Source organism: Acipenser ruthenus, chromosome 32, assembly GCF_902713425.1.
Source record: "Acipenser ruthenus chromosome 32, fAciRut3.2 maternal haplotype, whole genome shotgun sequence".
NCBI classification, from domain to species: Eukaryota; Metazoa; Chordata; class Actinopteri; order Acipenseriformes; family Acipenseridae; genus Acipenser; species Acipenser ruthenus.
The window spans coordinates 5,215,968-5,238,031 of NC_081220.1; the positions used below are offsets into that span (position 1 = coordinate 5,215,968).

Sequence of the window (22,064 nt, forward strand, 5' to 3'; positions counted from 1 at the left end):
TATTACTTTGAAAAACATATATATTTTTTAATACAGTCCTATTTGAGTATTTAAAATATGGTTATATTCAAATGCCAGCAACGGTGTGTTAATTTAACGAAGCGCCTAACGCCGCTCGGAACGTTCGCATTTTTAAATCCTAACGGTCTCTCCTCAGCTGAGCGGAATGTTCACGAGCCGGCTGCCTAGCAGCGTCTCCCCCTCCTCCTCTGCCCCGCCCTCTCGCCCTCTCTCGTTGCTCCAGCTAGGAGTTCAAATTTAGCTTCGTTATATTAGCGCAATTCTTTACTTACTTTTACAAATTAGCTTATTAGGGGCTTCGTGTTTTTAAGATGGTTCAGGTGCAGTCCGGACAGACTGACTGGAGCATCATTACAGTATACCGCACTGCGCTCAGCTTTGTGTGGCCGCTGATACACAAAATAATGAACGACTGTTTAAATAAATCACATGTATTGCTTTTTAATGCTAAATATGTATCTGGTATTCTAAGTATTATCAACAATTAATAATTCAGCTCTATTCATATTCAGAATGTAATACAGTATTAAAACTATCAAACTGACTGGAAACATGGAACACATTAATTGCGATCGATTCGATACCAATAGGATTACATAAGAGCTGTTGTGTATAGACAATGTCAGAAACGCCGAAATGAACACGGACGGTCTTTATTAAGGGCTGACTCGTTTAGATGTTCGAGAGATCTAGGTGTACTGGACAAATCTACTGGATTTTTTCCAAATCGTAAGTGTACCGCCTGTGATAATACATTTAAAACTAAGAAAATGCACAAGCCATACAAAAAAAAAGAGTACAGTATCTTACAAGTGATTGTGCTTCAGCTCATGTCATTAATGTGATTTCTTGTCCTAGCCATTTGCAATATGATGGTAAAACTACTAGACAGTTACAATTGCGCATTAATGAGCGAACATAAAAGTTCAATTAGGAGAAAATATATTCATCCACCACTAGCTAGACATTTTGTAGATGCCAAACATTCCGTTTCAGATCTTAAATTCTGTGGCATACAAACATTTTCAAGATCGCAGTGGTGGTAATGTCACGGGTGACGAATGTGTTGATTATTATTTTATTCAGTGTTATCACTTATGATTTTTGAATTTTAATTGGATTGGTTTTCCTTTTTTGCACAGTTTGTTTATTTGAATTATTGTTTTATTTTTGAGCATTAGATGCATTTTAATGTGTATTTGCTCACTTAACCATACGTCATCCACTCTCTGGTCCAGACCTCCTCTTAGGCTCCTGTCCAGACGCCTGTTCATAGGGTGCTGCGCTTCAGCTGAAGTCCTCAGGAGAGATCCTGATTTCCTGACATAAACCACGAACGCAAAGGTTCTTGTCAGTACCTCTTTTCAAATGTCTTCAATCGCCAAATTCCGCAGTCCTCCCAGAGTGAGTCTACGAGAAAAAATAACAAAACAAAACTGACACTGTCCGTGCACAAAAAAAACCCCAACCACTCGCTGTCTAATCTCGTCCTCTTTATTTTCGTTTACTTCCCTCAGCTTCTCTCTCTTTCCTATTCCGGTATCTCCTAGTTCCATGCTCCCAGTCTCTTAGTTCCTCACCCTTTTTATACCTCAAAGCCCTTCTAATTCCAGGTGTGTACAGGTACCAGCAATTGTTTGGGGCGGGACCTGAGGTCCGTGTGCTCACTGCTTGTGATAAACAAAATAAAAAAATACTTTAATTACGAACTCCGTTTCACCCGTGCACCAAACAAAACAGACAAATAATAATCAACACAGCAAAAACACAGTGCAAAGCAAACAGAAAATTATGAAAATTATGAAAAGAAAAAAAACGATCTAAATAAAATGTTCACACACGATCTAAATAAAATATTCACACAATACTAATTAATACGTGCAGAAAATAAATAAATAAACACAGGCATATGATTCCCAGCCAATACAACTGTGTTTATGCCCACGTTTCAAATAATGAAATTTCTAAAAGCAAATCGTATTGTTTTATGTTTTCTTTACTTTTAAAGCTGAGAATCAAACACACTTCCCACAACTTCATAGCCCTGCTGGCTACGAACAAGTATTGAGTCGGCTGTTTCCCATGACCCTGGTGATACCCCGTGTTTTCCTAGTATCAGCGTCGGCATTACCATGTGTTTGGCATGCTTGCTGTACACTCTAGCATTGCATAATAAGCTGCCATTACAGCTGGACTCCGTGGCGCAACGGCAGCGCGTCTGACTCCAGATCAGAAGGTTGCGTGTTCAAATCACGTCGAGGTCAAAGCCTCCTTTCTTTTTATTCCGCACTATTTCATTTTTTATCGTGTTTGAATTTGACTGTTTCCGGACATTTATTTATACAATTTAGCCTATACAACATATTGATTGTATAGCGATCAAACAGATATTTATTGTATTGCGATTCATTTTTATGTTTCATTTGATACAGCACAAGAAACTAAAGTGAATCCGAAATTACTGTTGACCAGTCTTCAATGACACAGTTGGGTAATAAAGTCATATTAACACTTCCTTGCATGAGATAGTGAAAATGTGCGTAACCTTTCAGTAAGTATTTTAAATTCATTTGGGAAGGTTTAAGATTGTGAAGAAGTTTAAATATGCTGCGTATTTGCGCATTGGGAACTTTGCATAATGACGTTTTTATTAATGCCACTTTCTTGCGGACAGTAGTCAGGGTGACGATACAAGACCAGAGCCAATAAACCTGTTATTTGCTTGTCCTTTCACTACCATATTCTATTGTGCTTGTTCAGAATACGCGTGAATCCTGAAAACATCTCGTTAATATTTAAACAAAGCCAGCAGTCACTTTATTGATCACCCTGTGGATTAACCGCTATTGGAATACAGATGATTGTGTTAAAGATGTTAATAGACTTTCTATGTACACGTTTTAGAGCTAAGCGTTTTTTGAGGCAGTTCAAGCGCGGCACTTTCAGGCAACCAGTTCCAGTGTTTGCCTTTTGGACTTACTCTGGAAGGAATACAAAAAAAAAAAATTGTTGAGAACCGCATTTGGGAGAAAACTTAACAGTTTCGAAAAGCATTTGTAAAGGCATCGGATTCTATTATGGTGTTGCAGAGCTGTTGAACGTTTTTCATTACATTTTTACTGGATTGCCAAAAAGAATGCTATCTCGAAACATCAGTCTCGTCACGCCGAAATAGCTCAGTTGGGAGAGCGTTAGACTGAAGATCTAAAGGTCCCTGGTTCGATCCCGGGTTTCGGCAAACAACAAGACTATATTGGTTTTGTATTATTTTGAACTAAAAAAACAGAACACATTTATTCTTCAGCGTAATTGGATGAAATAACAGCGTATCAGAGTGCCATTTTCTAATGTGATTAAGAAATGCAAAAAACATCGTCCCTGGGTGGGCTTGAACCACCAACCTTTCGGTTAACAGCCGAACGCGCTAACCGATTGCGCCACAGAGACCAACCTGTTAAGCAGCCAAAGCATACGGGAGTGATGAGCAAGGCGAGATGCTGCAGAACGTGATCGAGGGAGCAGAACTCATCAGAACCTGAGATCACATCTAAGAAGAAAGCAACACGGGGCAGGAAAGTCTATCTAATTAATTATGGCAGCACAGCTTATGTCGTTTTGTTAGATAACACCCTGGGAGACAACAGAGCAGTGTGTGTAAATAGCTGCAATGGAAACCATATACTTACGACTTAATTTTGATACAGAACTGTGGTCATGTGTAATCTGTTTTCATTATGATAATAAAGCTACAGTTCAGTGGATTATATTTGGAATCTTTGGTTCTGTCATTCACTATCTTCTCAAATAAGATGACAAATTAATAGCTCAGTTGGTTACAGTGAAAGGAACCTCGAAAAGTCAGCCCGGCTAGCTCAGTCGGTAGAGCATGAGACTCTTAATCTCAGGGTCGTGGGTTCGAGCCCCACGTTGGGCGTCCTTTTTAAATACAAATTGAAGATGTTTCTTCGAGACAACGGAGCAAAGTCTGATTCTGTTCACATTGTATACAGTATTGCAACAAAATTACTTATTGGTCATTCTCAAATAGCAATTGCTATTGTAAAAAGCATGCATCGTTTATAGCTATAACGATATTGAAATAAATAATCTTACTATTTTGGGTTGGCTTCAATCCGTTTCTTTTTTTTTAGAATTGTCTTAACATCATTCATGGAGCATCAGTTGGTATGTGCGTAATAAAACCAATCGGGCCTTGATACGAGAACCCTAGTGTGTGCTGAAATAAATAATGCGGTTTTCTACAATAACAAACGTAGCTTGTCAGAATGGCCGGTTGGTCTAAGACGCCAAACTCAAGGACATTGTCTTTCCAAAGAATTGTGTGTTCTGGTCCCTGAATGGAGGCGTGGGTTGAAATCCCACTTCTAACAGTTCACTTTTACTTATTTTTAAAAGGAATAAATGTGTTCATTTTACTATAAAAGATTGTTTTAAGGAAATCAACAGCTAATAACAAACTCTTGTCAGCACTCAATACCATTTTAATTTCCATTTTAAATCAGACTAAAATAGTGTTCCTAACACAGATTGCAATTTTTGTTATAAACAGACTACTTGATGAAGTCACTGAAAAATATTTTGTGGCCAAACATGTATTTAACTTGATTGTTTTAATATTCCAAATAACATATTACTGAAAAACATCTCCGTCGACCACTGGATCGTGGTCTCAGGCTGGGATGCGGACCATTGAGAACAGTATAAACGATCTATTAGTGGAAGTAGCTTACATGAGAAATGCCCTCGTTTAACAGGCTGGGATGATAGACTTCGGTATTCTCCAACTGCTGTTTACATTTTCTAACACGTTATGAGGACTAATACAAAGTTTGACACTTTCCTTGTAAGTGGGGGTAAGCACAAGTTATTTTCAGATGTAATGTCTTTATTTAAGCTCAATCTAGTCCTGCGTAGTGCAAATCACATTACTGTTTAAAGTGTTCTTAATTTGTTTTAACATTAGCAGTGATCCATTTGAAATTTGCTTAATGATTTAAACAACTGAACTTATTGTCAGTTCGGTGCTGAGAAGAAAACACTCCCACTCCTCCTGGTGGATACCGAGACAAATCCCTTCAAAACAGTTTCACTCTAGAAATGATCCTTGCAAATATAGTCTTATCTTTTATTGGCAGACCGTCACCCCCAGCTGGCAAGCTCTACTTCATATGATACAATGACTGGGCAACAACGAGGTGTTACACAATACAAACTAACTTGAGACAGCCAAGCCGTTAAAGCATACCTTAAGTTTGTCATGTGATACAAAAGCAAGTTTTGGCATTTTTGCATTGCCTGCCTCGTCAAAGAAGCTCGAGCCACAGCACACAGCGCTGCTGCATCGGGACACAGAGGTGGATTTTAAAGCGACTGAATCAACGAGCTGAGACTACTTTTTGAAGAAATTGAAAACATGCCTCTCGTCGAAATATTTGCTATTTAATTAAAAAAATGTTTTGAATTTGCAAATGGCAGACTACAAAAAAAAAAAAAAAGATAATCTGAATTGCTCATATCAAGCTGCGATGTAGCCTATGAGAATCGCTGACACAATTCGAGGGAAATTAGCTCAAATGGTAGAGCGCTCGCTTAGCATGCGAGAAGTAGCGGGATCGATGCTCGCATTCTCCAAATAGTTTTAACGTATCTGCGTATTTAGTCCCAACGCAATATGGATTGTTTTAAGGAAATCAACAGCTAATAACAAACTCTTGTCAGCACTCAATACCATTTTAATTTCCATTTTAAATCAGACTAAAATAGTATTCCTAACACAGATTGCAATTTTTGTTATAAACAGACTACTTGATGAAGTCACTGAAAAATATTTTGTGGCCAAACATGTATTTAACTTGATTGTTTTAATATTCCAAATAACATATTACTGAAAAACATCTCCGTCGACCACTGGATCGTGGTCTCAGGCTGGGATGCGGACCATTGAGAACAGTATAAACGATCTATTAGTGGAAGTAGCTTACATGAGAAATGCCCTCGTTTAACAGGCTGGGATGATAGACTTCGGTATTCTCCAACTGCTGTTTACATTTTCTAACACGTTATGAGGACTAATACAAAGTTTGACACTTTCCTTGTAAGTGGGGGTAAGCACAAGTTATTTTCAGATGTAATGTCTTTATTTAAGCTCAATCTAGTCCTGCGTAGTGCAAATCACATTACTGTTTAAAGTGTTCTTAATTTGTTTTAACATTAGCAGTGATCCATTTGAAATTTGCTTAATGATTTAAACAACTGAACTTATTGTCAGCTCGGTGCTGAGAAGAAAACACTCCCACTCCTCCTGGTGGATACCGAGACAAATCCCTTCAAAACAGTTTCACTCTAGAAATGATCCTTGCAAATATAGTCTTATCTTTTATTGGCAGACCGTCACCCCCAGCTGGCAAGCTCTACTTCATATGATACAATGACTGGGCAACAACGAGGTGTTACACAATACAAACTAACTTGAGACAGCCAAGCCGTTAAAGCATACCTTAAGTTTGTCATGTGATACAAAAGCAAGTTTTGGCATTTTTGCATTGCCTGCCTCGTCAAAGAAGCTCGAGCCACAGCACACAGCGCTGCTGCATCGGGACACAGAGGTGGATTTTAAAGCGACTGAATCAACGAGCTGAGACTACTTTTTGAAGAAATTGAAAACATGCCTCTCGTCGAAATATTTGCTATTTAATTAAAAAAATGTTTTGAATTTGCAAATGGCAGACTACAAAAAAAAAAAAGAGATAATCTGAATTGCTCATATCAAGCTGCGATGTAGCCTATGAGAATCGCTGACACAATTCGAGGGAAATTAGCTCAAATGGTAGAGCGCTCGCTTAGCATGCGAGAAGTAGCGGGATCGATGCTCGCATTCTCCAAATAGTTTTAACGTATCTGCGTATTTAGTCCCAACGCATTATGGATTCTTTGTAACAGAGACGCCCGCCCTACATGTGTATTTTAAAGCACATTCTCCTAATTTGTAATATTCCCCAGACTGAAAAACTGCAGTGCGCCGTCCATCGTATGTCTTCCGAGAAACACAAAGGGAGATTATTTATTTATTTATTTATTTATTTATTTATTAGCAATTAAAGAGTTTGTGTTAATTGAGAATAAAAATTAATGGCTTGAAGTTTGCTTTCATTTGTAACGTGTTTATAATGAAATATTGGTTCTTGTGTTTTTACCAATCATTGTACGGTATACTATCTACTGTTGCATGTCCATGGTTTTGTTTCACAGCTTCCCATATGGTCTAGCTGTTAGGATTCCTGGTTTTCACCCAGGCGGCCCGGGTTCGACTCACGGTATGGGAACGTCCTTATTATTGTCATTTTGTTACAGAACTGTGGTCATGTGTAATGTGTCTTAAATATGATAATAAAGCTACAGTTACTCGAAATATATATTATATATATACAGAATGATGCAAATGTATTTGACTCTATTCACATTCCCATCGCGTGGAACCATCGCAGTTTGTTTTTAAATTATATTAATCCCTGGTCAAGACAAAGTCTCTCTGGGGTGGGACGATCATTAGAATGCGGATTTAAGGTCTCCGGTCCCATCATAGAAGCAAGATAGTTTATTCACAAATAAATACCTACACATTTATTTATGTTTCTTTTGTTGTTAAATTAACACATTATTGCATTCTGTCATGTCACGCTGTGCACTCTAGGATTGCATAACAAGCATGCATTACATCAGGGCTTCGTGGCGCAACGGTAGCGCGTCTGTCTCCAGATCAGGTGGTTGCGTGTTCAAATCACGTCGAGGTCAAAGCCTCTTCATTTCTATTCCACTTTATTTCATTTTTTAACGTGCCTGGATTTGAATGTCTCCGGACATTTATTTATACAATTTATTGATTATATAGCGACAAACAAATTTCAATCAAGTTCCAGTCTCTCTGCCATTATCTTGCGCTGCTGTGTTTGGTCAGGTAAAAAGGGCGTGACCAGAGCGGTATGGGCAATCCCGTTAGGTAGCTTGCATGTCAATCTCTCCTTCTTTTCTATTTATACACCCAGCACTGCTTCCGCCCTTCGTCTGTGTTTGTTTTTGGTCTGTGTTTGTTTTTTTGTTGTTCGCTCCTTTCACTGCAGGTCATTTCTCTGCTCAGCGCTGGTAGACAGTATCAGCTATTTTCCTACCTGCTCAGGTGATTCTTTTCATCATTCAGCTTTTGTATTTTTCTGCAGGAGCTCCAACTTTAGTCTTCTCTGCTCCCTCCAGTCTCCAGCGCAGCTACAGCGCCGTTCAAAGCGCAGCGTCATTCTCAGCTTGCTCTGCGTTTTCATCAGAAAGACTGTTCCGACGTCACCGCTGCACTGCAACTCTTTAACACCGGCGCCTCACAGACCATGGTTACCACGGCAACGCCTCATCGAGTGACTACTGGGAGTGGTAAGTTGCCATGGCGACCAGGCAGCTTTAACAGGCAATGCGAGCCTGTGCCTCACTACTGCAATCTTCTGGCTCCTGCTGCTGCGCTTTTGCAACATGAGAGCTTCAACTCGCCGAATTATGACATCTAAATACTGCAGGCTCCTCTTCTAGACCTACGTTAACTTACTTATATCATCACTAACTGTTCTAAAGCAAACGTTTTATCCATAGACAAGGATTTTAATCGCAATAACCAAATATATGTTACTCTGCTTCACTGAAGCCAAAAGTTTCAATTCCAATCGCAACCTCTAGATGGCAGCATAACACCACAAACTACATAATTTAAACTGATTTGCTATAGCTGCGAATCTCGCACACTCCAAACTTTCTATCAATTCCTGCAGTTCGTTGTCTTTCCGAGGGATTCTCAGTCCCGTCCTGCCTCAACCTCTTTTGCTTCATATATTAACTTGATTATTTCAAATCAAAACCCCTCCCTTCGAGGATCTGGTCATGAAGCCATGCTTATCAGCTTTCTGAGATGTTAAGAATCCACTGTCACATTAATTTTCCAGCTTCCTTGCATCAGGCCATTCCTGCAACCTTCTTGTTCCCGGATTTGCACTTCCTCATTTGCCCCCAACTTCATCAAGGCACTTAATACAACTTTCAAAGTCCATTTCATTCAATTTGAGCTTCCAGGCACATACGGAAACTATGTCCTACGATTATCAACATTTCAGTCAAGAGTACTCCAACACCGCAATAGACAATACACTCTTAGACTGCTCCTGATCAAATCAATAGGTTTTGCAGCAGCCTCCGAGCAACGCATTCTCATCCTCTCAGGTTCTGCAGAGGCCTCAAATCTACGCATTCTTCATCTCTGCCCAAAGGCAGACCCATCTCCGACATCATCTTAAACGCCTTAACTCTCAAATACCAATTTTCACTGCATTCAGCAGCTCTCTGCTCTCTATAGCAGGCCATTGCACACTACTGACAGCATTCCATCGTTTCTCTGTTTCCGTCTGTCCTAAACGGAGGGGGTTCTCTGTTTTTGTCTCTCCTAAACGGACCCGAGACACATTTCCAAAGCTCTCCACGCTGCCCAGCTGACAGCTTAGCTGCCTGAGGATGCCGCACTGAGTTGCGAAGGATCTGTCCTTTTGTCCTGTTGGTCCCCTTCCTGTCTCTTGTTCCACTAAATGCCCAGCAGCCAGAGGATGCTGCCTGACCCGTCGGGAGCGAGTGTCAGATTGTTGTATGTTATGTGTTTAAACTTTGCTCTTTCTCTCTCACTTTTACGTCACCCCTCTCAAGCCCTCGTAGGCAACCAGTGAAATGTGAGGTGATGTGAATAGAGTCAAATACATTGCATCATTCTGCAGTAACATTGCAGCAGTAACTGTAGGTTTATCATCATAATGAAAACACATTACACATGACCACAGTTCTGTAACGAAATGACAATAACAAAGACGTTGCCATACCGGGAGTCGAACCCGGGCCACCTGGGTGAAAACCAGGAATCCTAACCGCTAGAACATATGGGAAGCTGATTAACAAGCTCCTGGACATGCAACAGTAGCTAGTATACAGTACAATGATGGTAAAAAACCACTAATTCATTACAAACACGTTACAAATTAAAGCAACTTCAAGCCATTTATATTTATTCTCAATTAACACAAACTCTTCAATTGCTAAAAAATATAAAAAATCTCCCTTTGTGCTTCTCGGAAGGCATACGATGGAGGGCGCACTGCAGTTTTTCAGTCTGCGGGAATATTACAAATTAGCAGACTGCTTTAAAATACACATGTAGGGCGGGCGACTCTGTTACAAAGAATTGTCACACTTTGTATTTATCTCCATAATGCGCCGGGACAAAATACGCAGATACTTTAAAATTATTTGAAGAATGCGGGCATCGATCCCGCTACTTCTCGCATGCGAAGCGAGCGCTCTACCATTTGAGCTACTTCCCCTCGATTTATGCCATGATGATGTAATGACAAGTGTAAAAAAAGAAACAGATTGAAGCCAACCCACGAAAGTAAGATTCTTTATTTCAATATCGGTATAGCTTTAAAGGATGCACGCATTTTACAATAGCAATTGCTATATGACAATGACCAATAAGAAATTGTGTTGCAATACTTTATACAATGTGAACAGAATCAGACGCGCTGTGTCTGTGTCTGCGCTGTTACAGCCGTGTGAGTATATTCCAAAAGTAAAGTGTTGGATAATTCGAGAGCTAGTCTGTTGAATAAAGCTCTGAGACGTGTTGTTAAATCCCGGTCTCATCAATTTTGTTTTGTTAGATTAAAAGTGTTCCAGCAGCAGGTAAATGTCCCCACACCTTTTGGTTCTGTTTACTTATGCTACACCGCTGCTAAACCTCAACGTTGCTGCTAATTATCTTAACTAAACTTGTATTGTTGTTGAATTGCTCTAATATAGTTAAACCTGTAATGTTGCAGCTAGCGTTCCCTAATACTGTTAAAACTTGTGTGTATTAACAATCTGGCTTTTGTTGTTGTACCCTTGCTGCGAAGAGCTGTTTCCAATCACCTAGCACTCTTAAAGAGAAGTGTAATCGCTGCTATATGTTGGTCTAATACCCCATGATTTTAAAATGAGGCTATTGGCTGGCTTTATTCAATTTCCCCTCCTTGTTTTTAGTACAACTTTAATACATTTTATTGTTAGTTATTTGAACTGATTTATGTGAATCATGGATCATTTTAATAAAGCTTTGTGAATTGTTATTCTGCCTTTGTCATTCTGTTGCCATTCCTATTCCAAACCTTTTAATTAATTTTTAGTAGTGTCGGTATTAGGACTCTCACTGGGTGTCACTGGGTGTGGCTGCTACAATCCCATATAGAATGCGACAAAACAGGTCGCCCTCCTTCATATAAACAGAAAAAGAATAAGTACACACACACACACACGAGTTGATTTACTGCAGCGTCAGACATCGGAGGTTCAGCAGTGTACTGCAATGTTGTAAAAAGACGTGTCTAATTCAGGATGGTTGAGCGAGCTATGGCGCTGCGTTCAGATCACAGTTACCCTGGAAGCGTGGGTTCGAATTCCATTTCTGACAGCTCTGTTTGTTCATTAACCACTCAGCCACGGCTACATGCTCTCACGGTTTTCCGTGAAAACAGCCGTATTATTGTCAAAAGAAGCAAACGACACCCGCAGTAATGCTGTAAATGGCAGTATAGGCTAAATAATGAACCCAAGTCAAATGCCTTTGTTGAAACTCTATCAGATTTGTACAAGTCAAGCACACGTGGGAAATAATAATACAATATCCTTTCTGCCAACGTTCATAATAATGAATACATCCTTATTTCAAAATACGTAGCTATTTAACTGATCTTTTCAAAACACCCATACACAAAAGCCTTATTTCTACTGAAAAACTAACTTGCTTCATGGCTGCTGCTACAGCACCCGGGCACGTTGTGCCCAGCGTTAGCGGACATAGAAGATAAGAAGACCTACAAAATATCACGCGCTGCAGTTTTTCAGTCCGGGGATTATTACAAATTAGCAGACTGTGCATTAAAATACACATGCATGGTGGGCGTCTCTGTTACAAAGAATTGTCACACTTTGTATTTATCTCCATAATGCGCCGGGACAAAATACGCAGATACTTTAAAAATTTTTGGAGAATGCGGGCATCGATCCCGCTACTTCTCGCATGCTAAGCGAGCGCTCTACCACTTGAGCTAATTCCCCTTTAATGGTGCCAGGGATTCTCATAGGCTTCATCGCAGCTTGATACGAGCAAATCAGATTGTCAGTTGTTTTTTTATTTTTATTTTGGCAATGTAGTCTGTGATTGCAAATTTAAAAAAATAATTTAATTAACTAAATAGTATATATTTCGACTAGAGGTATGTTTTCAATTTCTTTAAAATGTAGTCTCAGCCCGTTTATTCAGTCGCTTAGAAATCCACAATCTGTGTCCCAATGCTGCAGCGCTGTGTGCTGTGGCTCGAGCTTGTTTGACGAGGCAGACAATGCAAAAATGTCAATACTTGCTTTTGTATTACGCGACAAACTTAAGGTATGTTTTAACGGCCTGGCTGTCTCGAGTTAGTTTGTATTGTTAATGTAACACCTCGTTGTTGCCCAGTCATTGTTTCATATGAAGTAGAGCTTGCCAGTTGGGGGCGACGGTCTGCTAATAAAAGTTAAGACTATATTTGCAAGGATCATTTCTAGAATGAAACACGTTTTGAAGGGATTGGTCTCGGTATCCACCAGGAGGAGTGGCAGTGTTTTCTTCTGAGCACCGAGCTGACAATGAGTGTTGTTATCGGGAACCTACTCGCTGCAAGGAATGACCACTTCAGTCTTCAGTCGGGGGTTGCTGAAGGAAGGGGACACATTTTGAGTGTGTATCTCATTCCGGTAGAAACGCAGAAAAAAGAAACCATCAAGCCCACAATTGTTCAGTTGTTTAAATCAATAACCACATTTAAATTGATCATTGCTAATGTCAAAACAATTTAAGAACACTTTAAATAGGGCTTGACTAATATAAAAATATAGCAATGTCTTTTGCACTACGCAGGACTAGATTGAGTTTAAAATAGACATTACATCTGAAAATAACTTGTGCTTACCCCCACTTACAAGGAAGCTGTCAACCTTTGTATTCGTCCTCATAACGTGTTAAAAAATGTAAACAGCAGTTGGAGAATACCGAAGTCGATCATCCTAGCATGTTAAACGAGGGCATTTCTCATGTAAGCTACTTCCACTAATAGATCGTTTATACTGTTCTCAATGGTCCGCATCCCAGCCTGAGACCACGATCCAGTGGCAGTCGGAGATGTTTTTCAAAGTAATATGTTATTTGAAATATTAAAACAATCTTTAGTTAAATAACACATGTTTCTACACAAAATATTTTTCAGTGACTTCGACAAGTAGCCAGTTTACAACAAAAATGCAATCTGTGTTAGGAACGCTATTTTAGTCCGATTGAAAATGGAAATTAAAATGGTATTGAGTGCTGAGAAGAGTTTGGTATCAGCTGTTGATTTCCTTGAAACAATCTTTTATAGTAAAATGAACAAATTGATACATTTAAAAAATAAGTAAAAGAGAACTGTCAGAAGTGGGATTTGAACCCACGCCTCCATACGGAGACCAGAACACACAATTCTTTAGAAAGACAGCGTCCTTGAGTCTGGCGCCTTAGACCACTCTGCCATTCTGACAAGCTGCGTTTGCTTTAGTAGAAAACCGCATTATTTCATTTCAGCACAGACTAGGGTTGTCTATTGTATCAAGGCCCGATTGGGTTTATTACGCACATACTAACTTGCTCCATGAATGATGTAATGACAAGTGTAAAAAAAGAAACAGATTGAAGCCAACCCACGAAAGTAAGATTCTTTATTTCAATATCGGTATAGCTTTAAAGGATGCACGCATTTTACAATAGCAATTGCTATATGACAATGACCAATAAGTAATTGTGTTGCAATACTTTATACAATGTGAACAGAATCAGACATTGCTCCGTTGCCTCGAAGAAACATCTACAATTTGTATTTAAAAAGGACGCCCAACGTGGGGCTCGAACCCACGACCCTGAGATTAAGAGTCTCATGCTCTACCGACTGAGCTAGCCGGGCTGTCGGGAGATAGTTTCTTTCTTTGAGGCGGGGGTGAGAGAGGAAGTACCGACAGGTGCGTGGGACCTGAGATTCGGTGTGCTGCTGCTGTAGATGAGTGTTCTGGAGACGCGCTGTGTCTGTGTCTGCGGTGTTACAGCCGTGTGAGTATATTCCAAAAGTAAAGCGTTGGATAATTCGAGAGCTAGTCTGTTGAATAAAGCTCTGAGACGTGTGGTTAAATCCCGGTCTCATCAATTTTGTTTTGTTAGATTAAAAGTGTTCCAGCAGCAGGTAAATGTCCCCACACCTTTTAATTCTGTTTACTTATGCTACACCGCTGCTAAACCTCAACGTTGCTGCTAATTATCTTAACTAAACTTGTATTGTTGTTGAATTGCTCTAATATAGTTAAACCTGTAATGTTGCAGCTAACGTTCCCTAATACTGTTAAAACTTGTGTCTATTAACAATCTGGCTTTTGTTGTTGTACCCTTGCTGCGAAGAGCTGTTTCCAATCACCTAGCACTCTTAAAGAGAAGTGTAATCGCTGCTATATGTTGGTCTAATACCCCATGCTTTTAAAATGTGGCTATTGGCTGGCTTTATTCAATTTCCCCTCCTTGTTTTTAGTACAACTTTAATACATTTTATTGTTAGTTATTTGAACTGATTTATGTGAATCATGGATCATTGTAATAAAGCTTTGTGAATTGTTATTCTGCCTTTGTCATTCTGTTGTCATTCCTATTCCAAACCTTTTAATTAATTTTTAGTAGTGTCGGTATTAGGACTCTCACTGGGTGTCACTGGGTGTGGCTGCTACAATCCCATATAGAATGCGACAAAACAGGTCGCCCTCCTTCATATAAACAGAAAAAGAATAAGTACACACACACACACACGAGTTGATTTACTGCAGCGTCAGACATCGGAGGTTCAGCAGTGTACTGCAATGTTGTGAAAAGACGTGTCTAATTCAGGATGGTTGAGCGAGCTATGGCGCTGCGTTCAGATCACAGTTACCCTGGAAGCACTCGGGCACGTTGTGCCTAGCGTTAGCGGACATAGGAGATAAGAAGACCTACAAAATATCACGCGCTGCAGTTTTTCAGTCCGGGGATTATTACAAATTAGCAGACTGTGCATTAAAATACACATGCATGGTGGGCGTCTCTGTTACAAAGAATTGTCACACTTTGTATTTATCTCCATAATGCGCCGGGACAAAATACGCAGATACTTTAAAATTATTTGGAGAACGCGGGCATCGATCCCGCTACTTCTCGCATGCTAAGCGAGCGCTCTACCATTTGAGCTAATTCCCCTTTAATGGTGCCAGGGATTCTCATAGGCTTCATCGCAGCTTGATACGAGCAAATCAGATTGTCAGTTGTTTTTTATTTTTATTTTGGCAATGTAGTCTGTGATTGCAAATTTAAAAAAATAATTTAATTAACTAAATAGCAAGTATTTCGACTAGAGGTATGTTTTCAATTTCTTTAAAAAGTAGTCTCAGCTCGTTTATTCAGTCGCTTAGAAATCCACAATCTGTGTCCCGATGCAGCAGCGCTGTGTGCTGTGGCTCGAGCTTGTTTGACGAGGCAGACGATGCAAAAATGCCAATACTTGCTTTTGTATCACACGACAAACTTAAGGTATGCTTTAACGGCCTGGCTGTCTCGGGTTAGTTTGTATTGTTAATGTAACACCTCGTTGTTGCCCAGTCATTGTTTCATATGAAGTAGAGCTTGCCAGTTGTGGGCGACGGTCTGCTAATAAAAGTTAAGACTATATTTGCAAGGATCATTTCTAGAATGAAACACGTTTTGAAGGGATTGGTCTCGGTATCCACCAGGAGGAGTGGCAGTGTTTTCTTCTCAGCACCGAGCTGACAATGAGGGTTGTTATCGGGAACCTACTCGCTGCAAGTAATGACCACTTCAATCTTCAGTCGGGGGTTGTTGAAGGAAGGGGACACATTTTGAGTGTGTATCTCATTCCGGTAGAAACGTAGAAAAAAGAAACCATCAAGCCCACAATTGTTCAGTTGTTTAAATCAATAACCACATTTAAATTGATCATTGCTAATGTCAAAACAATTTAAGAACACTTTTAATAGGGCTTGACTAATATAAAAATATAGCAATGTATTTTGCACTACGCAGGACTAGATTGAGTTTAAAATAGACATTACATCTGAAAATAACTTGTGCTTACCCCCACTTACAAGGAAGCTGTCAACCTTTGTATTCGTCCTCATAACGTGTTAGAAAATGTAAACAGCAGTTGGAGAATACCGAAGTCGATCATCCTAGCATGTTAAACGAGGGCATTTCTCATGTAAGCTACTTCCACTAATAGATCGTTTATACTGTTCTCAATGGTCCGCATCCCAGCCTGAGACCACGATCCAGTGGCAGTCGGAGATGTTTTTCAAAGTAATATGTTATTTGAAATATTAAAACAATCTTTAGTTAAATAACACATGTTTCTACACAAAATATTTTTCAGTGACTTCGACAAGTAGCCAGTTTACAACAAAAATGCAATCTGTGTTAGGAACGCTATTTTAGTCCGATCTAAAATGGAAATGAAAATGGTATTGAGTGCTGACAAGAGTTTGGTATCAGCTGTTGATTTCCTTGAAACAATCTTTTATAGTAAAATGAACAAATTGATTCATTTAAAAAATAAGTAAAAGTGAACTGTCAGAAGTGGGATTTGAACCCACGCCTCCATTCGGAGACCGGAACACACAATTCTTTGGAAAGACAGCGTCCTTGAGTCTGGCGCCTTAGACCACTCGGCCATTCTGACAAGCTGCGTTTGCTTTAGTAGAAACCGCATTATTTCATTTCAGCACAGACTAGGGTTGTCTATTGTATCAAGGCCCGATTGGGTTTATTACGCACATACTAACTTGCTCCATGAATGATGTAATGACAAGTGTAAAAAAAGAATCAGATTGAAGCCAACCCACGAAAGTAAGATTCTTTATTTCAATATCGGTATAGCTTTAAAGGATGCACGCATTTTACAATAGCAATTGCTATATGACAATGACCAATAAGTAATTGTGTTGCAATACTTTATACAATGTGAACAGAATCAGACATTGCTCCGTTGCCTCGAAGAAACATCTACAATTTGTATTTAAAAAGGACGCCCAACGTGGGGCTCGAACCCACGACCCTGAGATTAAGAGTCTCATGCTCTACCGACTGAGCTAGCCGGGCTGTCGGGAGAAAGTTTCTTTCTTTGAGGCGGGGTGAGAGAGGAAGTACCGACAGGTGCGTGGGACCTGAGATTCGGTGTGCTGCTGCTGTAGATGAGTGTTCTGGAGACGCGCTGTGTCTGTGTCTGCGGTGTTACAGCCGTGTGGGTATATTCCAAAAGTAAAGTGTTGGATAATTCGAGAGCTAGTCTGTTGAATAAAGCTCTGAGACGTGTGGTTAAATCCCGGTCTCATCAATTTTGTTTTGTTAGATTAAAAGTGTTCCAGCAGCAGGTAAATGTCCCCACACCTTTTGGTTCTGTTTACTTATGCTACACCGCTGCTAAACCTGAACGTTGCTGCTAATTATCTTAACTAAACTTGTATTGTTCTTGAATTGGTCTAATATAGTTAAACCTGTAATGTTGCAGCTAACGTTCCCTAATACTGTTAAAACTTGTGTGTATTAACAATCTGGCTTTTATTGTTGTACCCTTGCTGCGAAGAGCTGTTTCCAATCACCTAGCACTCTTAAAGAGAAGTGTAATCGCTGCTATATGTTGGTCTAATACCCCATGCTTTTAAAATGTGGCTATTGGCTGGCTTTATTCAATTTCCCCTCCTTGTTTTTAGTACAACTTTAATACATTGTATTTTTAGTTATTTGAACTGATTTATGTGACTCATGGATCATTGTAATAAAGCTTTGTGAATTGTTATTCTGCCTTTGTCATTCTGTTGTCATTCCTATTCCAAACCTTTTAATTAATTTTTAGTAGTGTCGGTATTAGGACTCTCACTGGGTGTCACTGGGTGTGGCTGCTACAATCCCATATAGAATGCGACAAAACAGGTCGCCCTCCTTCATATAAACAGAAAAAGAATAAGTACACACACACACGAGTTGATTTACTGCAGCGTCAGACATCGGAGGTTCAGCAGTGTACTGCAATGTTGTAAAAAGACGTGTCTAATTCAGGATGGTTGATCTAGCTTTGGCGCTGCGTTCAGATCACAGTTACCCTGGAAGCGTGGGTTCGAATTCCATTTCTGACAGCTCTGTTTGTTCATTAACCACTCAGCCACGGCTACATGCTCTCACGGTTTTCCGTGAAAACAGCCGTATTATTGACAAAAGAAGCAAACGACACCCGCAGTAATGCTGCAGATGGCAGTATAGGCTAAATAATGAACCCAAGTCAAATGCCTTTGTTGAAACTCTATCAGATTTGTACAAGTCAAGCACACGTGGGAAATAATAATACCATATCCTTTCTGCCAACGTTCATAATAATGAATACATCCTTATTTCAAAATATGTAGCTATTTAACTGATCTTTTCAAAACACCCATACACAAAAGCCTTATTTCTACTGAAAAACTAACTTGCTTCATGGCTGCTGCTACAGCACTCGGGCACGTTGTGCCTAGCGTTAGCGGACATAGGAGATAAGAAGACCTACAAAATATCACGCGCTGCAGTTTTTCAGTCCGGGGATTATTACAAATTAGCAGAATGTGCATTAAAATACACATGCATGGTGGGCGTCTCTGTTACAAAGAATTGTCACACTTTGTATTTATCTCCATAATGCGCCGGGACAAAATAAGCAGATACTTTAAAATTATTTGGAGAATGCGGGCATCGATCCCGCTACTTCTCGCATGCTAAGCGAGCGCTCTACCATTTGAGCTAATTCCCCTTTAATGGTGCCAGGGATTCTCATAGGCTTCATCGCAGCTTGATACGAGCAAATCAGATTGTCAGTTGTTTTTTATTTTTATTTTGGCAATGTAGTCTGTGATTGCAAATTTTAAAAAAATTATTTAATTAACAAATTAGCAAATATTTCGACTAGAGGTATGTTTTCAATTTCTTTAAAAAGTAGTCTCAGCTCGTTTATTCAGTCGCTTAGAAATCCACAATCTGTGTCCCGATGCAGCAGCGCTGTGTGCTGTGGCTCGAGCTTGTTTGACGAGGCAGACGATGCAAAAATGCCAATACTTGCTTTTGTATCACACGACAAACTTAAGGTATGCTTTAACGGCTTGGCTGTCTCGAGTTAGTTTGTATTGTTAATGTAACACCTCGTTGTTGCCCAGTCATTGTTTCATATGAAGTAGAGCTTGCCAGTTGGGGGCGACGGTCTGCTAATAAAAGTTAAGACTATATTTGCAAGGATCATTTCTAGAATGAAACACGTTTTGAAGGGATTGGTCTCGGTATCCACCAGGAGGAGTGGCAGTGTTTTCTTCTGAGCACCGAGCTGACAATGAGTGTTGTTATCGGGAACCTACTCGCTGCAAGGAATGACCACTTCAATCTTCAGTCGGGGGTTGCTGAAGGAAGGGGACACATTTTGAGTGTGTATCTCATTCCGGTAGAAACGTAGAAAAAAGAAACCATCAAGCCCACAATTGTTCAGTTGTTTAAATCAATAACCACATTTAAATTGATCATTGCTAATGTCAAAACAATTTAAGAACACTTTTAATAGGGCTTGACTAATATAAAAATATAGCAATGTCTTTTGCACTACGCAGGACTAGATTGAGTTTAAAATAGACATTACATCTGAAAATAACTTGTGCTTACCCCCACTTACAAGGAAGCTGTCAACCTTTGTATTCGTCCTCATGACGTGTTAGAAAATGTAAACAGCAGTTGGAGAATACAGAAGTCGATCATCCTAGCATGTTAAACGAGGGCATTTCTCATGTAAGCTACTTCCACCAATAGATCGTTTATACTGTTCTCAATGGTCCGCATCCCAGCCTGAGACCACGATCCAGTGGCAGTCGGAGATGTTTTTCAAAGTAATATGTTATTTGAAATATTAAAACAATCTTTAGTTAAATAACACATGTTTCTACACAAAATATTTTTCAGTGACTTCGACAAGTAGCCAGTTTACAACAAAAATGCAATCTGTGTTAGGAACGCTATTTTAGTCCGATTTAAAATGGAAATGAAAATGGTATTGAGTGCTGACAAGAGTTTGGTATCAGCTGTTGATTTCCTTGAAACAATCTTTTATAGTAAAATGAACAAATTGATTCATTTAAAAAATAAGTAAAAGTGAACTGTCAGAAGTGGGATTTGAACCCACGCCTCCATTCGGAGACCAGAACACACAATTCTTTGGAAAGACAGCGTCCTTGAGTCTGGCACCTTAGACCACTCGGCCATTCTGACAAGCTGCGTTTGCTTTAGTAGAAAACCGCATTATTTCATTTCAGCACAGACTAGGGTTGTCTCGTATCAAGGCCCGATTGGGTTTATTACGCACATACTAACTTGCTCCATGAATGATGTAATGACAAGTGTAAAAAAAGAATCAGATTGAAGCCAACCCACGAAAGTAAGATTCTTTATTTCAATATCGGTATAGCTTTAAAGGATGCACGCATTTTACAATAGCAATTGCTATATGACAATGACCAATAAGTAATTGTGTTGCAATACTTTATACAATGTGAACAGAATCAGACATTGCTCCGTTGCCTCGAAGAAACATCTACAATTTGTATTTAAAAAGGACGCCCAACGTGGGGCTCGAACCCACGACCCTGAGATTAAGAGTCTCATGCTCTACCGACTGAGCTAGCAGGGCTGTCGGGAGAAAGTTTCTTTCTTTGAGGCGGGGTGAGAGAGGAAGTACCGACAGGTGCGTGGGACCTGAGATTCGGTGTGCTGCTGCTGTAGATGAGTGTTCTGGAGACGCGCTGTGTCTGTGTCTGCGGTGTTACAGCCGTGTGGGTATATTCCAAAAGTAAAGTGTTGGATAATTCGAGAGCTAGTCTGTTGAATAAAGCTCTGAGACGTGTGGTTAAATCCCGGTCTCATCAATTTTGTTTTGTTAGATTAAAAGTGTTCCAGCAGCAGGTAAATGTCCCCACACCTTTTGGTTCTGTTTACTTATGCTACACCGCTGCTAAACCTCTGAACGTTGCTGCTAATTATCTTAACTAAACTTGTATTGTTGTTGAATTGCTCTAATATAGTTAAACCTGTAATGTTGCAGCTAACGTTCCCTAATACTGTTAAAACTTGTGTGTATTAACAATCTGGCTTTTGTTGTTGTACCCTTGCTGCGAAGAGCTGTTTCCAATCACCTAGCACTCTTAAAGAGAAGTGTAATCGCTGCTATATGTTGGTCTAATACCCCATGCTTTTAAAATGTGGCTATTGGCTGGCTTTATTCAATTTCCCCTCCTTGTTTTTAGTACAACTTTAATACATTGTATTGTTAGTTATTTGAACTGATTTATGTGACTCATGGATCATTGTAATAAAGCTTTGTGAATTGTTATTCTGCCTTTGTCATTCTGTTGTCATTCCTATTCCAAACCTTTTAATTAATTTTTAGTAGTGTCGGTATTAGGACTCTCACTGGGTGTCACTGGGTGTGGCTGCTACAATCCCATATAGAATGCGACAAAACAGGTCGCCCTCCATATAAACAGAAAAAGAATAAGTACACACACACACGAGTTGATTTACTGCAGCGTCAGACATCGGAGGTTCAGCAGTGTACTGCAATGTTGTAAAAAGACGTGTCTAATTCAGGATGGTTGAGCTAGCTTTGGCGCTGCGTTCAGATCACAGTTACCCTGGAAGCATGGGTTCGAATTCCATTTCTGACAGCTCTGTTTGTTCATTAACCACTCAGCCACGGCTACATGCTCTCACGGTTTTCCGTGAAAACAGCCGTATTATTGTCAAAAGAAGCAAACGACACCCG

The 22,064-nt window shown here is 39.8% G+C and overlaps 14 non-coding genes across 14 annotated transcripts; 7 read left to right on the top strand and 7 right to left on the bottom strand.

Moving 5' to 3' along the window:
- The first annotated feature begins 3,186 nt into the window (after positions 1–3,186).
- trnaf-gaa (transfer RNA phenylalanine (anticodon GAA)) lies at positions 3,187–3,259 on the top strand. The gene has a single exon. It is a non-coding gene; the product is annotated as a tRNA-Phe (tRNA).
- A 135-nt stretch (positions 3,260–3,394) lies between these two features.
- Positions 3,395–3,468, bottom strand: trnan-guu (transfer RNA asparagine (anticodon GUU)). The gene has a single exon. It is a non-coding gene; the product is annotated as a tRNA-Asn (tRNA).
- Positions 3,469–3,882: 414 nt separating this feature from the next.
- Positions 3,883–3,955, top strand: trnak-cuu (transfer RNA lysine (anticodon CUU)). Its single transcript has one exon. It is a non-coding gene; the product is annotated as a tRNA-Lys (tRNA).
- Positions 3,956–7,292: 3,337 nt separating this feature from the next.
- trnae-uuc (transfer RNA glutamic acid (anticodon UUC)) lies at positions 7,293–7,364 on the top strand. The gene has a single exon. It is a non-coding gene; the product is annotated as a tRNA-Glu (tRNA).
- A 397-nt stretch (positions 7,365–7,761) lies between these two features.
- Positions 7,762–7,833, top strand: trnaw-cca (transfer RNA tryptophan (anticodon CCA)). Its single transcript has one exon. It is a non-coding gene; the product is annotated as a tRNA-Trp (tRNA).
- Positions 7,834–12,670: 4,837 nt separating this feature from the next.
- On the top strand, positions 12,671–12,876 carry LOC131703567 (small nucleolar RNA U3). Its single transcript, XR_009310008.1, has one exon. It is a non-coding gene; the product is annotated as a small nucleolar RNA U3 (small nucleolar RNA).
- Positions 12,877–13,592: 716 nt separating this feature from the next.
- On the bottom strand, positions 13,593–13,703 carry trnal-caa (transfer RNA leucine (anticodon CAA)). Its single transcript has 2 exons — positions 13,666–13,703; positions 13,593–13,638 (listed from the first exon to the last, which is right to left on the bottom strand). It is a non-coding gene; the product is annotated as a tRNA-Leu (tRNA).
- Positions 13,704–14,050: 347 nt separating this feature from the next.
- Positions 14,051–14,123, bottom strand: trnak-cuu (transfer RNA lysine (anticodon CUU)). The gene has a single exon. It is a non-coding gene; the product is annotated as a tRNA-Lys (tRNA).
- A 1,766-nt stretch (positions 14,124–15,889) lies between these two features.
- LOC131703569 (small nucleolar RNA U3) lies at positions 15,890–16,095 on the top strand. The gene has a single exon (XR_009310010.1). It is a non-coding gene; the product is annotated as a small nucleolar RNA U3 (small nucleolar RNA).
- Positions 16,096–16,811: 716 nt separating this feature from the next.
- On the bottom strand, positions 16,812–16,922 carry trnal-caa (transfer RNA leucine (anticodon CAA)). Its single transcript has 2 exons — positions 16,885–16,922; positions 16,812–16,857 (listed from the first exon to the last, which is right to left on the bottom strand). It is a non-coding gene; the product is annotated as a tRNA-Leu (tRNA).
- Positions 16,923–17,268: 346 nt separating this feature from the next.
- On the bottom strand, positions 17,269–17,341 carry trnak-cuu (transfer RNA lysine (anticodon CUU)). The gene has a single exon. It is a non-coding gene; the product is annotated as a tRNA-Lys (tRNA).
- A 2,141-nt stretch (positions 17,342–19,482) lies between these two features.
- Positions 19,483–19,688, top strand: LOC131703548 (small nucleolar RNA U3). The gene has a single exon (XR_009309989.1). It is a non-coding gene; the product is annotated as a small nucleolar RNA U3 (small nucleolar RNA).
- Positions 19,689–20,404: 716 nt separating this feature from the next.
- On the bottom strand, positions 20,405–20,515 carry trnal-caa (transfer RNA leucine (anticodon CAA)). Its single transcript has 2 exons — positions 20,478–20,515; positions 20,405–20,450 (listed from the first exon to the last, which is right to left on the bottom strand). It is a non-coding gene; the product is annotated as a tRNA-Leu (tRNA).
- Positions 20,516–20,860: 345 nt separating this feature from the next.
- Positions 20,861–20,933, bottom strand: trnak-cuu (transfer RNA lysine (anticodon CUU)). The gene has a single exon. It is a non-coding gene; the product is annotated as a tRNA-Lys (tRNA).
- Between the last annotated feature and the right edge of the window lie 1,131 nt (positions 20,934–22,064).